Source organism: Aquarana catesbeiana, linkage group LG12, assembly GCF_042186555.1.
Source record: "Aquarana catesbeiana isolate 2022-GZ linkage group LG12, ASM4218655v1, whole genome shotgun sequence".
Taxonomy (NCBI): Eukaryota; Metazoa; Chordata; class Amphibia; order Anura; family Ranidae; genus Aquarana; species Aquarana catesbeiana.
The window spans coordinates 29,158,942-29,176,466 of record NC_133335.1 but is presented as its reverse complement, the minus strand read 5'-3'; the positions used below and the strand labels follow the sequence as shown (position 1 = coordinate 29,176,466).

Below are 17,525 nucleotides of genomic sequence, written 5' to 3'. Positions count from 1 at the left end.
GAAAGCCCATCTCTGCCTCCTGTCTTTTACAACCTCTTAAAGGGTCAACAGGAGCCAATGCCAAGGGGTTAAAGACTACTCTATGGACATGTTGCAATTCTAAAATTATATTTACACATAACTCATAGTTCTGACCAGCAGTGGTCAGCCTGAGAAGTATTTCACCTTACACTCCCATCCTGGGTGTTTTCTGAAGATTTTCCCAGTATTCCTGGCACTGTCCAGCTCATGCTGCAGGTCAGCCATAAAGAATCCAGTGATGAGAAGTGGGCTCAGTGCCAGAGAAAGCACAAGACAGCAGGTGCCATCTGCCTTTGCCTCTCAGTGGGTGAACATATGGCGGGGGTTGGGAGCATGACCAGAGATAATCGACTGACAGCTCACTCTTAATAAACCGATGGTTCTGGGAAGCCTCCAGTAGAGTCAGTGACATTTCACTGATAGGCAAGGTCTGGTAGGCTGAATTACCTCCTGCTAATGGCTGCAGTGGGTGTGTTTACAGTGGAACGGAAGAACAGATCTCCTCATCTCACCAGGAGGATATTAGAACTTGCCAGGTAATGTCACTCACCTTCATCTACCAAAAACTTAAATGTCCATTATTGGTGGAGCAACCCTTTAAGCACACACAGCAGATTTGCAAACAATCATGAATCAACTCTATCCTTGGAATTCTCCTAGAGTGTTGTAGATATCTGTCTCAGACTAATGCGACAAATGGCGGAACTTGACACAGATTCATGTATGCGCCGGTAAGGTGTGTGTGAATCTTGTCCCAAGCATTTCTCCTGCGAAGTGGTGGAGTTTTGCAGGTAGAAAAGCTATTTGGAGCTGTTAAGATAGTGACGTCCAAAGAGTCAACTGTTACTACTGCGCGGCTGTATAGCCACTGATCACTTTCACAGAGTGGGCGGCGTGGTGCCCCTCTAGTTCCCGGGCCCTCCCACTCTTACCAGGAACCCCGGACCTCAACCGCCGCATTCAGGATGGAGAGCGGTGTGACAGCGAGGCATAGGGGGTTATTTACGAAAGGCAAATCAACTTTGCACTACAAGTGCAAACTACAAGTGCAAAGTGCACTTGAATGTGCAGTCGCTGTAGATCCGAGGGGGGACATGCAAGGAAAATAAATAACAGCATTTTAGCTTGCACATGATTGAATAATAAAATCAGCAGAGCTTCCCCTCATTTCAGATCTACCCCTCAGATTTACAGTGACTGCACTTCCAAGTGCACTTTGCACTTGCAGTTTGCACCTGTAGTGCAAAATGGATTTGCCTTTCGTAAATAACCCCCATAGTCCCAATCTCACATGTAACCAAAGAGATTGAGAGCGACAATGATTTTGTCACTTCTGGTTTCAGATCCACCATTACCTGGCCGGTAATCAACACAGTATTCCCCCCCCCTGCACTTCTCCCCTGTCATTGGTTGCTAGGACCGTGGCGCTGGCGTCTTAGAAAGCAATTATGTGCTTACCCCATCATTCACAGGAGGATAAAAACTTTATCTGGCCAGACCTACTTCGCCTCCCTGGTAAGGGAGGCTCTGATGGGGACTGTGATGTAAGGGGGGATTTTGATAGGGACCCTGATTTAAAGGGGAACTCTGAGGTAAGGGGACTTTGATGGGGGAGGGGAAACTGATGAGGACCCTGCTGTAAGGAGTAATGGGGGACACTGATGGAGACCCTGATGTAAGGGGCATCTGATTGGGAACCTGATGTAAGGTGGGATTCTGATGGGGAACCTGATGTAAGGGGGGACTCAATGTAAGGGGGACTTTGATGGGGGCCCTGGTGTAAGGAGGAACTCCTTCTGGTCTTCCTCCTGGTGTAAGAGGGATTTTTATGAGGACCACGGTGTAAGGGGGAATCCTATGAGGGCCCTGGTATAAGGAGGAACTCTGGTGTAAGAGGGATTTTGATGGGGACCTTGGTGTAAGGGGGAATCTGATGGGGGCCCTGGTGTAAAGAGAATCTCTGGTGTAAAAGGGATTTTGATGTGGACCTTGGTGTAAAGTGGGCCTCTAATGTAGGGGGGTGGAACTCATTCATTTAGCCTGTTAACCACTTGCCGACCAGCCGCCGCAGTTTTCACGGCTGGGCGAAACGACCTTATGTTATGTCGCTTCGCCCTGTGGCCACTAGGGGCGCGTCCGCTGCTCTCCCCTGGAGCCGATGCGAGTGCCCGGCGGTCACGATCACCGCTGGGCTCCCGCGATCGCTGCTGACACACCGAGAACCAGGATCTGTGTGTGTAAACACACAGTTTCCGGTTCTCTGAGGGGAGAAAAGACAGATCTCACCGACACAGCCCCCTCCCCACTTCAGTTAGAACACACACTAGGGAACACAATTAACCCCTTGATCGCCCCCTGGTGTTAACCCCTTCCCTGCCAGTGACATTTTTACAGTAATTAGTGTATTTTATAGCACTGATCGCTGTATAAATGACAATGGTCCCAAAAATGTGTCAAAAGTGTCCGATGTATCCACCATAATGTCGCGGTTCCGATAAAAATCGCAGTTTGTCGCCATTACTAGTAAAAATAATAATAATATAATAAAAAGACATAAAACTATCCCCTATTTTGTAGACGCTATAACTTTTGTGCAAACCAATAAATATACGCTTATTGCGATTTTTTTAACCAAAAATATGTGAAAGAATACGTATCGGCCTAAACCGAGGAAAAAAATAATTTTTTTATATATTTTTTGGGGATATTTATTATAGCAAAAAGTAAAAAATATTGCGCTTTTTTTCAAAATTGTCACTCTTTTTTTGGTTATAGCGCAAAAAATAAAAACCGCAAAGGTGATCAAATACCACCAAAAGAAAGCTCTATTTGTGGGGAAAAAAAGAACGTCAATTTTGTTTGGGTGCAACGTCGCACGACCGCGCAATTGTCAGTTAAAGCGGCCCAGTGCCGAATCGCAAAAAGTACTCTAGTCAGGAAGGGGGTAAAATCTTCTGGGGCTGAAGCGGTTAATATTTGAAAAATATACAATGTGGCCCTCATACTAAAAGGTTTGGATATCCTGTTATAAATGATTATAAAACAACGGTCAGTGTTTTGTATGGTGATTCACCCCTAGGTACATGGCCGTGAATGACACACATGCAAGGTGCAAAATCCCAGCAGTGTTCTGCAGCAATGACTTAAAGAGGCTCTGATTGAAGCTGTCCAAAGAAGGCTCAGGGAGGGTTTGTAAATTATAAGGAAAGGCTGCTGCTGAGTGGCGAGATCAGAAATGAAGTAAGGAGGAGAGAAATGCCACATTCAGCAAATACAAGGGAGGAGACATTCTTGGCATACTGAGGGTGTGGGGGGGCATACATGGCCCAGGTGGTCTGCTACGTTCTCACACTGTATAGATTGGGGGGGGGGGGGGTGGCACTTACAGCTTATATAGAACAGCTGGATATTTCTGTACCACTCTGTGCCTGCACTGTGCACAAATATCTACATTCCACCCAACCTATACAGCTGGATAAGATCTCTACTAGAAATACTCGTAGATTTCACTAACTTAGCAAGGCCCATAATAAGCATATGGCATTAAAGTGAACATTCAGCCTCAGCTTTTATACATCTATGTATGCATTCTATGCAAGCGTTGCAAGTAGAGTTGCCACCTCATCCCTTTAAACCCGAACACATATGAATTACACAGGTTCTGAGGCCAATTAAATGCAGATAAGGCACCAAGTGAGTTTAATTACCACCTTAATCAGCCACAGAACCTGTGTAATTCATATGTGTTCGGGTTTAAAGGGATGAGGTGGCAAGCATAGTTGCAAGTGCATTGATCAACGCAGGATCTACGCAAGGACATGTTAAATACAATGGCTGTCTTCAAGAATATGTAGAAGAATACATATCGGCCTAAACTGAGGAAAAAAATATATTTGATATATTATTGGGGGATATTTATTATAGCAAAAAGTAAAAAATAATGCGTTTCTTTCAAAATTGTCACTCTTTTTTGTTTATAGCACAAAAAATAAAAAACGCAGAGGTGATCAAATACCACCAAAAGAAAGCTCTATTTGTGGGGGGAAAAAAGGACGTCAATTTTGTTTGGGTGCAACGTTGCACGACCGCGCAATTGTGTCAGTTAAAGCGACGCAGTGCCCAATCGCAAAAAGGGCTCTGCTCAGGAAGGGGGTAAAATCTTTTGGGGCTGAAGCGGTTAATTATCACCTTAATCAGCCACAGAACCTGTGTAATAAATCTGTGTTTGGTTTTAAAGGGATGAGGTGGCAACCCTATCTGCACAACGCATTGCACGCCAGCAAGCACATGTTATAGAGAGCAAAATGCACATAGGCTGGTGTGGACAGGCCCTGAAGGAAAAAGTTTAGTAAAAAGTTTAGTAAAAAGACGCACCCTTGGGTTCAACCAATCGTTTTTTGCTGTATCTGGGGCATGACAGACTTGCGTCCTTTGCCTATATACTTATTTCAATACTTTCACCTTCTTTCCCACGTCAGAAAAGTGGGAGATATGGAAAATACTGATAAATATGTCTGTGACTACATGGCACAGTGACGTGTCAATTCTTACCTGTTTCTCATTGTTACCTATACAGGTTCTTCTACCAAACACGTGACATCTGCACTCTCCTCAGCATGTCTGACACAGATAATCAACTAGTAATGTCTAAGACAGGTAACCTAGAGTGCTTACCTGAACAAGAGTGATCGGCTAGTAATGTCTGACACAGGTCAGCTCAAAGTCACATTATCAAATCAGGTAGGGAGCTCAATCACATGGCAATATTCTCAACCACCAAGATATTACACCCAAGGCTTTTCTAGATTTCCCGTTAAGAATATATCAATGTACAAACCAACATCACTCCACGGGGCTCCAGAAATAGGAAGAGGGGTCCACCATCACCAACAAGATGAAAAAGAAAGACTCATCAAACCATAGTCCCCTCAAATCATAAATGTCTGAAGATTACTGTTACCTGTGGCAAGTTGGCAACCAGCAAATCCTGCAAGGTAAGAATCCAGCGGATTCCTGCGGCTGCAGTCAAAGGTGGATAAGGATAAGTGCAGCCGCTGAGAATCTATAAAGCAATGACAGCAGATGCAGTTGTTCACATGTAATCGCATATTAAGCGATTACCCATGGTTAGGGACTGCTAGTTGCAACTGTCTGTAACTCCAGTCGCAGGAATGGGCTGGATTCTCGCAGCAGCTGGCACTAAAATCCCATGTGGAAGAAGGCTAATGCCTTACTGTAATTTTCCTTTCCTGGCACCAATCCCTGGCAGCATAAATATTGTAATATGCTGCCATGTTGGCACCAGGAAAATTGTATTCAATACTTACCATAATTTTCCTTCCTGGCACCAATCCATGGCAGCATACGACCATGTGTATGATGCCATGTTGGCTCCAGGAAAAGAGATCACAGGCAGTGAGACATTTCCCGATCTCTGCAGCCGCACATCGGGAAAATGTCTCACTGCCTGCGATTAGCGCAGCGCCGTGCCGACTTCCTGGCAGGCTCTGCACATGGAGTGTGCGAACACGCCGGAGCTCATCCTTACTGTGTACACACGGTCGGATTTTCCGACGGGAAATGTTGGATGTGAGCTTGTTGTCGGAAAGTCCGACCGTGTGTAGGCTCCATCGAACATTTGCTGTCGGACTTTCCGCCAACAAATGTTTGCTAGCAGGCTCTCAAATTTTCCGCCAACAAATGTTTGCTAGCAGGTTGTCATATTTTCCGCCAACAAAACTTTGTTGTCGGAAAGGCCGATCGCGTGTACACAAGTCCGTCACACAAAAGTTCACACATGCTCGGAATCAAGCAGAAGAAGCCGCACTGGCTATCGAACTTCCTTTTTTTCGGCTCGTCGTACGTCTTGTACGTCACCGCGTTCCCACGTTCGGAATTGTTGGCCAACATTTGTTTGACCGTGTGTATGCAAGACAAGTTTGAGCCAACAACCTTCGAACAAAAATCCACGTTTTTTTTTTGGCGGAAAGTCCGATCGTGTGTACGGGGCATAAGAGCTCTGCACTAGCCAGCTTCCTTCTCCCATAGGTGCTCACAGAAGCACCAAAACTTTAAAAACCACTATGGAGAAACGTGAGCCAACAATAGTGTAAACTCTTTACCTGGAGCCAACATGGCATCATACATATGGTCGTATGCTGCCATGGATTGGTGCCAGGAAGCAAAATTATGGTAAGTATTGAATACAATTTTCCTGGTGCCAACATGGCAGCATATTACAATATGTATGCTGCCAGGGATTGGTGCCAGGAAAGGAAAATTACAGTAAGCATTTGATACAATTTCCATAATTTGCTCACCAGAACCAGAAGGGACAGAGTTTGAAGTAAATAGTTGAAGTCCTTTGATCTGCTGATTGTGAAGTGGAGGTGTGCAAGGGACTGTTTACATCTTTTTTCTGTTATAACTAAAGGCAAAACTTATTTTTTTTTAGTGTTGGATAGAGTGAAGATGGATTAGAACACCTGGTTAAATCACTGTCTATGCTCTCGCTAGAGAGATTCAGCCTCTCCATTTGTCCTGTTTACCAAGATCATTGAAAGTAAAAGAAAATCCCAAATATTGTGTTGTCCCCAGAAAAGTAAAAGAGGGAAAATCTTCCAATGGGGATACTAGTTCTGGTGACCTGGGGGGGGGGGGGTCCCCAAGAAATTTCCTTAATTTGCAGGAATTTCCTCTCACTTCCTGTTTGGCTATGGGACAGGAAGTGAAGGAAAATCTCTACAATAAGACACAAATGGTAAAATAAAATCTGACAGGGGTTATAACCCTCACTTGTTCTATCCAAAATGAAAAAAAAAGTTTTACCTATAGTTCTACTTTAAAGCGGGATTCCGGCCAGCTAAAAAAAAAATTTAAAGTCAGCAGCTGCACAGTCACACTGTAGCTGCTGACTTTAAATAAGTAGACTTACCTGTCCTGGGTGCCCGCAATGTCGGCCGCCCGAGGCCGAACCGTCCCTCGGCTCTCGGGTCCCGGCACCGCCATCCTATGTAAGGGAAACAGGCAGTGGAGCCTTGCGGTTTCACTGCCAGTTTCCTACTACGCGCGAGCGGCGCAGCGATCTGTGAATGGCCCCGTGGTGTTCTGGGAACACACACAGTTCCCAGAAGACAATGGGGCCGCTCACCGAGGAGAAGAACACGCCGCGGAATAGGAAGAGGCATATTAGGAAGACTGCCTAGCAACAAGGATTTAGGTAGGTATAACATTTTTTTTTTCCAAATGTTTTTTTAAAAATCTTTTTAGGAATTTTGGTGGCATTTTTTTTTTTTACGGGTGGCCCTCCGCTTTAAGTTTATTAAAGTGTCACAAAATAACACTGCATTCAGTTCCGTACACACCAGCGTTTTGCGACGTGCTGCAGTGCGGTGACCGGCAGTGCCATGTGTTCTGCTGCTTAAAAATGCAGATACAGCATTTTGGTGTCAACAGGGCACATGGAAAGCCATTGTCTTCTAGATGCCCATGCACTGAGCTTGCAGATCCAGGCAAGATATATTGGGGAAGATTTACTAAGGCACGGGTCACATATATGTGCTTTTCCAGGCTTCGCTTACAACTTTATGTGTCCAAAGTCGCATTACAAGTTGCACTAGTGTAAACTGAGCCTTATTGTCAAAGCTTAATTGAACAGGTTGAAGTTAGAAGCTGATGGTTACTATCCACGGCTGCATCAGATTCCGTGTGCACCAGTTTTAGTTAATCCCCCCCCTCACTGAGCATGAGCCCTGACGCCCATGTAACATTCAAAATTCAGTACATATCTATGTTAATCTATCCCTCTACTGGCAGTGTTTGTCCTAAATTTAGAGCCCTTTCACTCTGCTCTGCTGAAAAAAATGTGGTAAAAACGCATATGTTTTTGATGTGTTTTCTATTGATTGTATTTGGGAGATGTGTTTTTGGTACACCTGTAGGCAGGCGCATTCTATTTTTTCCACTGTAGGTGGTGCGCAACTGCAGGGGTATTGCAGTTGGAGGGGAAGTCAAGAGGAACTTGGTTCCTCTATGGTTTCCTGGATCACTGGGGAAGATATACCATTGGATGCTGCCAGCCTATGTGATTCTGGCAGCAATCTTGGGGCAGGCAGAACCTATTTAGGCCCTGGCTCCCAAGCTTGGCACGCATTCATGTGTGGGTAGTGTAGTGACAGGTCACCCGTCTGGTAGGGACAGGGACTAGCGGTACAGACAAGTTCCAGACGAGTAGGGTTGGGGTAAGGATAAAGATAGCTTTTTATTATTTTATTATCATTAACTTTATATTGACAACCACAGCGGTTTGCAGAGCACAATGTGAACTGCCTGCGATTCTGATGCGGTGCGGGATCTGCACAGGATTCACTGCGGTTCCCCCCACCGCATCAGTGTGAACCGGGCCTGAAGAGTTCCATAGGATTTAATGGCATACATTTTTCATGAATTTTGGGTCTGTATGGCAAAGTACATGATCCGGCACTTCTGGGTTTGGGTCACTGTTTTGAAGCTGATGGTCACTGTACCAAAGCATCGGCGGGTACCGGCAGACATCGAGTCGCAATATTGCAGTCCTGCTATAAGTTGCTAATCGCTGCCATCACTAGTAAAAAAAAAAAAAAAAATAAAAATACCTCCTAGTTTGGGCAGCACAGTGGTATAGTGGATAGCACTTTCCCCTAGCAGCAAATTGGGTCACTGGTTCGAAGCCCGACCATGACACCATCTGCCTGGAGTTTGCATGTTCTCCCTGTGCCTGCGTGGGTTTCATCCGGGTACTCCGGTTTCCTCCCACACTCTAAAGACATGCTGGTAGGTTAATCAGATCCTATCTAAATTAGCCCTAGTAAGAATGTGTATTAGGGACCTTAGGTTGTTAAGCTCCTTGAGGGCAGGGGCTGATGTGATGCATCTGCGAACAGCAATTTTCAAGCCTTGCCACAGATTCTCAAATGAATTTAGGTCTGGACTTTGACTGGGCCATTCTAACACACAAATATGCTTTGATCTAAACCATTCCATTAGAGCTCTGGCTGTATGTTTGGGGTCGTTGTCCTGCTGGAAGGTGAACCTCTGCCCCAGTCTCAAGTCTTTTGCAGACTCTAACAGGTTTTCTTCTAAGATTTCCCTGGATTTGGCTCCATCAATCTTCCCATCAACTCTGACCAGCTTCCCTGTCCCTGCTGACGAAAAGCATCCCCATAACATGGTGCTGCCACCACCATGTTTCACAGTAGGGATGGTGTGTTCAGGGTGATGTGGAGTGTTAGTTTTCCGCCACACATAGCGTTTTGCTTTTAGGCCAAAAAGTTCAATTTTGATCTCATCTGACCAGAGCACCTTCTTCCTCATGTTTGCTGTGTACTCCACATGGCTTCTCGCAAACTGCAAACAGGACTTCTTATGGCTTTCTTTCAACAATGGCTTTCTTCTTGCCACTATGCCATAAAGGCCAGATTAGTGGAGTGCACGACTAATAGTTGTCCTGTGGACAGATTCTCCCACCTGAGCTGTGGATCTCTGCAGCTCCTCCAGAGTTACCATGGGCCTCTTGGCTGCTTCTCTGATTAATGCTCTCCTTGCCCGGCCTATCAGTTTAGGTGGACAGCCATGTCTTGGTAGATGTGTAGTGTTCCATACTCTTTCCCTTTTCGGATGATGGATTGATCAGAGCTCCGTGAGATGTTCAAAGCTTGGGATATTTTTGTATAACCTAACCCTGCCTTTAACTTCTCCACAACTTTATCTCTGACCTGTCTGATGTGTTCCTTGGCCTTCATGATGCTGTTTGTTCACTAACAAACCTCACACTCAACAAGGCTTCACAGAACAGCTGTATTTATACTGAGATTAAATTACACACAGGTGGACTCTATTTACTAATTAGGTGACTTCTGAAGGCAATTGGTTCCAATAAATTTTAGTTAGGGGTATCAGAGTAAGGGGGCTTAATACAAATGCACGCCACACTTTTCAGATATTTTATTTGTAAAAAAAATGTGAAAAACATTTATCATTTTCCTTTTACTTCACAATTATGTGCCACTTTGTGTTGGTCTATCACATAAAATCCCAATCAAATACATTTACATTTTTTTATTTTTAACATGACAAAATGTGGAAAATTTCAAGGGGGTATGAATATTTTTTTAAGGCACTGTAATATATTCTATTATAGATCTCTCACTAAATATGGGGGCTGCCACTTTTGGCATTTTCCTGAGTTATGCCGATGCTCTGGTTTCACTGAAGTTCTGATCCCATGAACACATGCAAAAGGCACAGTAAAGTCAGAAGGCCATATCTGCATACTTGTACTCTGTCAGGGACACAACGAAGCCAGAGGGATAACATGACAGCCAGGCGACTAGCAGAATCAGAAATCAGCCATGGCAGATTCCATGTTCTTGTATATAAGGTTAGGTGTCCTTTAAGTTAAAAGGTGATTCCGCCAAACATTTGAAAACTCTGCTGTGGCCATTACTGCCCTGCTGAACTAGGTATTTATATTATATTATAAAAGATACAGGAGGAGGACTGAGGCTCTGGGGCGGTGGTGAGAATTTTGCACAGATCTCATACATTATGATTTGTGATGGGCAGATAACATGTGGGGCAGGTTGTCCCATCACCTGCAGAGCTGTTAGAAGCAGGTGGACCTGTGTTTTCCCCACAATAGTCCCACGTGCTGATGGAGACAATGCAGGGGGTTTGTGTGCTCCCTCTGCACTTCTCATGCCCTCACCTGAGGCACCTTTGATCAGACATAAAACAAGATGTATGTCTGAGGTAGACAAAAAGAAAACTGCCTTCAAACAATGTGCTATTATCTAGAACTCTCTGATATTGTGAGGGCCTACTTAAAAAGTCTATTCAACTTATATCCGGTCGGGCAGGCCCTTGTGCTTCATAGTAGTTGGTAGATCTAAAGAACATTGCAAAGTCAGACAATAACGTGTATGGTAGGTTTAAGAATAACCAACTGTGTAGTGCAAAGGCCTACGTGACTGGATGTGGATTGAATAGATCTTTTAGATTGTAAGCTCTAATGAGCAGGGCCCTCTGATTCCTCTTGTATTGAATTTTACTGTAACTGTACTGTCTGCCGTCATTTTGTAAAGCTCTGCAAAAACTGTTGGCGCTATAAAAATCCTGTATAATAATAATAATAATAAATGTTTAGGCTAGGGTGACCAGACGTCCACGGTTTCTGGGGGCAGTCCCCAGATTGAGGAAGCTGTCCCCAAAGTCCGTCTGTCCCTGGATCTGTCCCCGGATCTGTCATCTCAGCAGGGGGGCCCAGAGGTAGAGCGAGCAGGGACTCCCAAATCCTATCCACCAATAAGCGAATCCCTGGCGGTGTAGCTGTTTACAAAACAAACGTCTCCAAGCCCCCTGTGTTCAGTGGGGAAAAGTAAATGGACTATTTCTTCATTTTCGCTTTTAGGCGGATTAATCCGCCACAGCGCGCTACACAGTTGAAGCCCGGCCTCTTCAATAGGAATACACCGTGACCGCCTAAACCCGAAAATGAAGAAATAGTCTGCTTACTGTCACCCGGCTCCCACTGAACACAGGGGACTCAGAGACGTTTGCATACAATAATTCCATGAAGACATACCACATACACTGCATTTGAGGAAAATATGCTTATAAAATAGTTTACCATTTGCCAATAAAAAAAAAATATGTCCCCTGATTTAATTTTAAAAATCTGGTCACCTTAGTTTAGGCGTGTCAAGTTACTAAAGACACAGTGGTTGCAATGCAAACCTAAAAAAAAAAAATTGTACAGAGATGACAAAATCAGATTTTAACTTCTTGCCGACCAGCCGCCGCAGTTTTACTGCGGCAGAATGGCACGGCGGGGCGAAACGACGTTATGTTACGTTGCTTCGCCCTGTGGCCACTAGGGGTCCGCACGCTGCTTGCCCCCGGAGCCGATGAGAGTGCCCGCTGGGCGCGATGACCGCCGCGCTCCCGCGATCGCTCGTGACACACCGAGAACCGGGATCTGTGTGTGTAAACACACAGATCCCAGTTCTCTGAGGGGAGAAGAGACTGATCGTGTGTTCATACAAAGTATGAAGAGCGATCTGTCATCTCCCCTAGACAGTCCCATCCCCTCTTCAGTTAGAACACAGAGAGGGAACACAGTTAACCCCTTGATCGCCCCCTAGTGTTAACCCCTTCCCTGCCAGTGACATTTTTACAGTAATCGGTGCATTTTTATAGCACTGATCACTGTATAAATGTCAGTGGTCCCAAAAATGTGTCAAAAGTGTCCGATGTGTCCGCCATAATGTCGCAGTCACGATAAAAATAGCAGTTCACCGCCATTACTAGTAAAAAAAAAAAAAAAAGATCATAAAAATGCTATAAATCTATCCCCTATTTTGTAGACGCTATAACTTTTGTGCAAATTAATCAATATACGCTTATTGCAATTTTTATTACCAAAAATATGTAAAATACATATCGGCCTAAACTGAGGAAAAAATACGCTTTTTTTTTTTTTAAAAAAAAATGGGGATATTTATTATAGTAAAAAGTACAAAATCTTGTGGTTTTTTTTTTTTTTCAAAATTGTCACTCTTTTTTGTTTTATAGCGCAAAAAATAAAAACCGCAGAGATGATCAAATACCACCAAAAGAAAGCTCTATTTGTGGGAAAAAAAGGACGTCGATTTTGTTTGAGTGCAGCGCAGCACGACCACGCACTTGTCAGTTAAAGCGACGCAGTGCCGAATCACAAAAAATGGCCCAGTCATTCAGCAGCCAAATCTTCCGGGGCTGAAGCAGGTAATGTATGTGATGGATTCAGGGCTCGTTCATGCAGCGGATTTGGGTTGTGTACTGACAAGAATTTCATCACTTTGCTATCCATCTGCTATCTACTGACTGTCATTTTGAAACTGCTATTATATATATTGTCTCTGAGTCCCAATTTATCCTTTCCTCCTCCAGATTGTGGGAGGATGAGAGGTATTATTTTAGTATGGTTTATTCCAAAAGGGATGGTTCTGTAAGAGAGGGTTTCTTCCTTACCCATGATCTAGTATGGAATAATACAGCATCCAGTCCCGGGGAAAGCAGCCCCCTTATTCTCTCACCAAACGTGTCCATTCCATCAGAAGGCAGAAAGATCATCTTTTCAGGACTACAGTCTATTGAACAACATCCCAGCCACCAACTGGGCACACCTCCCCAGGGATTGGCTAGGCCCTGTCCAGTATTCAGGCTGATCATTTGAATTTTCCCTCCCTAAAACTCCAGCTAGAGGTAGGGGGAAGCAATCTAACTCCCAGCCTGTGAAGCAATGAACAGACCAGACTAAACAATTACTGCTCCCCTGAATACAGCAAGAGCCAAAACTAAATTTACCAAGCAGCCAAACTAAGAGGATGCTACATTTAAAAAGCGGATAATACAAAGGAAATTCTATTACGTTTGCCCATAGTGGTATACAGTTGTAATCCCCGTGTATTTGGGTTTCCTCTAAAGACAGATGTGATCACTACAAGCCAAAGAGAATATGAAGTAGTCATTTGCCACCATTCTATAGATACCCCAGTTCAGAAGTACAGAGCCGTCTGAAAATCTGTCTGTACGCGTCCCGTCGTCTGTACATGACCCATTAAGTATGTCAATAGGCCACTGACAGCTTTTTACAGGCATATAATTATCATTTTAATACACACCCTTATGTATTTCCTGATAATTATATCTGTGTCAACTGTCTGGACTCTATATATATCCAATCCATTCCTGTTATTTATAGGAAAACTCTTTTTTTTTTTATATTGTATATAATTGCTACACACGCTGTTTTGCAATTTAATGGTTCCTTCAAATGTCCTTTCCGTTTCAATCTGCAATCACCATGATTTTCTTAAACTGACAAACAAATGTGAATGTTGCTCCATTACAGCCCTGGTGTCACTGGGGGGGCCCCCAAAAACGAATATTTCTGTTTTGGGTAAAAGCAAGAAGAATGAATCAGAGACCTGCAAGGATTTAAAGCTTTGTATATAAGGGCACTATGAAGACCCTAACACCCACTTGAAGGTTATTAATACCTAAATGAAGTGCTTGCTGAATGGCTCCATACATATGTAGCGGTACCCCCGTAGGAGCTGCTGAAAGTTGTGGCCCACCTGTCACCCAGCCCGGCATTCACTTTCCAGTCACCTTGGGTCAATGAACAGTCCATATGCTTGTTTTTTTGTATTTTTATTGAGGGATTTGAACTTGGATAGGGATGGGAATATATGGGATGCCCAGTAGAATTGTAGAACAGTCAATTTGGGACTGAACTATATACACTCCTTGTACATGACATTTCTTCAAACTCCTCCTGCACAACACTTGCTTGCAGACTATCACTCCCCCTCTCCTGCACTGCACGTGCTCCAGGCACAGCTAGCACATGGGTAGGCCCAAAAATGACCCAGTCAGGCCCTAGAACCTGACATTTGTAGGAAGGGACCTTTTTGTGTAGAAAAGAATAGAAAGTCTTTAGGGCTAGCTGTCCTATGTTGGACTACTGCTCTCAGCAATCCCTCTTCAGGCCCTGCCAGCCCTCCTGGCTGCAGCTGCCCAACTCCACTGCCCGTGGCATTGCAATCCTCACTGGCTCCACACCCAGCTCTGACTGTTGCCTCTCTGTCCTCTCTGGCATGCCTCTCCAGTATTCCCGATACTCACCAGCCCTCCTGGCTGTGCACACACTGGTGGTTTCCTCCTGAAGACTTGCCCAGCAGCACTAGCTCCTGCTGACCTCTCTGACTCCTCCTCTGTGTATCCTGTTTAGATCCTCCACGTGTTCCTGAAGGGATCCTTCCTGCATCCCAGGCCCAAGGCCCCCCCCCCCCCTGAATGGGGGACGCCCTCAAAGGCCCCGACAGCCTAGCACTCCATCCTCAGTTCTTCCACCTGACAACAACTCCCCATCTGGGTTGACTCTAGGTATTTAAGGAGGCCTGCCCCCTGCTAATCCAAGTTGGAGATTGGTCAGGGCTCCTTAGAACACCCCAGGCAGCTCCACCTCTCTTCCCCTCCTCTCTTCTAGAATCCTCTAGAAGCCAGAGGGAGGTAACTGAGAAATGATGCTATCTGTGAGTAACCAGCCTACTCTGAGCCACTCCAAGCCCATACAGATCAAAACAAACAGGCCTAGCTTCCAGCTAGGCCTGCCTAAATTTACCTGCTCTCAAAAATCCTAACTCTAGCATATACCTAAGTAGAGGGTGTTACACATACAAGCGCTAAGCAAAGAGCCTGCCAGTGGGGTGGCCATTCTTGTCAGCAGTTCCCCAATTTACACATGTGACCAGGTTACCTATGGAAGGGAACACACAGCACATCCACAGTAGCTAATGGATTGCTAGTTTGCAGGTCTCTAGACTGAACAACTAATGTGCTTCTTTTGTGTCTTGGCAGCAAGATTACTGTGCCTGGGTTCCCAGATCCACCTACCTATTGAGGAGGGCAAAGATGTTCCAGGGAGAAACCTATCTGTGCAGTCCCCTGCTCATATACTGTATTTAAAGCTGCATACAAAGTATGACCAGATGTTTAGGGACCAAGCTACAGCACCCATTGGCATGATGACACAACCCACTCAGCTAGATCAGAAGATATTCCTTTTGTCTATGGGTACAAGTGGTGATGGGCAGATTTTCATGGCCAAATGTTCTTTGGAAATAATTAGTCAATTTTTTTGGACAGACGGTTCGTTCTTCCCCTAACATGGGATATGCCATATGTCCTGTTGGGCATCCCAAGTGTGCATGTTAGTATAACAATCATTAGCAAAAAAGATATGTCTGCAGCCAGACTGTGCCTGGTATTGAATATCTATGGACAGCTTCAGCTCTGCCTGTACCTCGACCTTTGCTATGGTCTAATCCTTTGGGACTCAGGGAAGTGTTTGGCCCCAGGCGGTGTGTAGGTGAGCCATGTGCCGCTCTCACTATCCCTCCTCCCTCTATCTGACATCAGAAGGTTGGAATGCGGGCCCTGGGGCGTGGTATTTTACAATAAAGGAGACATTCTGCAGGGGCCATGGATCACATCTCCAACACTCACCTGCACACTGCTCACAGAGAACAGAGACCAGAGAGGAGAACCCACTACAGAACAATGCTGCAATATGCAAAGAGGAATTCTACCTAATATTGTGTCATTTCCAAACAATACAAATGTGCCAAAACTGCCATGCCTATGTTGTTAAACAAATTAAACTGTAAGGCGATACAGAAATAATAAAATTCAAGGAACCCATTTGTATTATCTCTTTTGTTCTGCTCTAGCATGAGGCCTTCTAAAAGTGAATCAGCAAATCAGACCTAAATGATGCTGCTGTGTGAGATATATCGGTGGGTAGTGAGGTTTTATGATGCTAAAACCAGACCATCTTCGATCGGGTCTCCGATGTAAAAACACGGAAGCGACTTCACAACTTCACTTCCGGTTTACTTGGCTGCCAATGGCGCTGATGTAAAAAAAAAAAAATTTCAGTATTCCAAAACGCAGATTTTGGCGTTTTGAATACTTTGAAGTGCAAAGGAGGGATCCCTCCATAATGAGTACCTGTCACCACCTATTACTGTCACAAGGAATGTTTAATAAGACAAAGAGATGCTGCTATACCACTCCAGGTGATATAATAGCTGTGCTGAAGAGTGCTGGTCCAGTCCGTGAACTGAAAGACTGTCAAAGTATATGCAAAAGTAAATGCAAAAAAGGTGACCGCGCTCCAATCTGCAAAAGTATAAATGCTTTAATCGTAAAAATCCCCGCATAACATCACTAGGCCACAATTCAAAAGGACTATAGCAGACTATAATGATTATGATTAAGTGATTTGGTTCGTGAAACATGTTAACCTTGCTGCTATAGTCCTGTTGTATTGTGGCCTAGTGATGTTATGTGTAGATTTTTACGATTAGCATTTATACTTTTGATGATTGGAGTGCGGTCACCTCTTTTGCACATGCTTTGCTAAGGGATGTTAACATTCCCTGTGACACCAATAAAAGTGATCAGAGGGAATGATTTATTTTAAAGGGACAGTGTTAACCGCTTACCGACCAGCCGCCATCATTATGCTGTGGCAAGGTAACAAAACTGCAAATTGCCGTAGCTGTACTTCAGCTCGGGAACACGCTTTTGAGGGCGCGCACGCGCGCCCCCATTGCCCAGCGGGGGGAGCCAATCTGCGGGTCTGGCGGACTCGATGTCCGCCGGCCACCCGCGATCGTTCCCCCCCAGTGACAGAACGAGGATTTGCCTGTGTAAACAAGGCAGATTTCCATTCTGACAGGGGAGATCACACAGATCCTGTCTTTCTTCTATGCAGGAAGATGGATCTGTGTGTTTCCCCAGTCACTCAGTCCCCCATATACTTAGAAAACACCTGCAGGGAACACATGTAACCCCTTGATCGCCCTTGATGTTAACCCCTCCCCTGTCAGTACAATGTCAGTGCATATTTAGCAATG

At 44.7% G+C, this 17,525-nt stretch overlaps 1 long non-coding RNA gene across 1 annotated transcript; it reads left to right on the top strand.

Moving 5' to 3' along the window:
* The first annotated feature begins 4,759 nt into the window (after positions 1–4,759).
* On the top strand, positions 4,760–16,436 carry LOC141113591 (uncharacterized). The gene is made up of 3 exons (XR_012236792.1): positions 4,760–5,015; positions 12,631–12,822; positions 15,463–16,436. It is a non-coding gene; the product is annotated as an uncharacterized lncRNA (long non-coding RNA).
* The last annotated feature ends 1,089 nt before the right edge of the window (positions 16,437–17,525 follow it).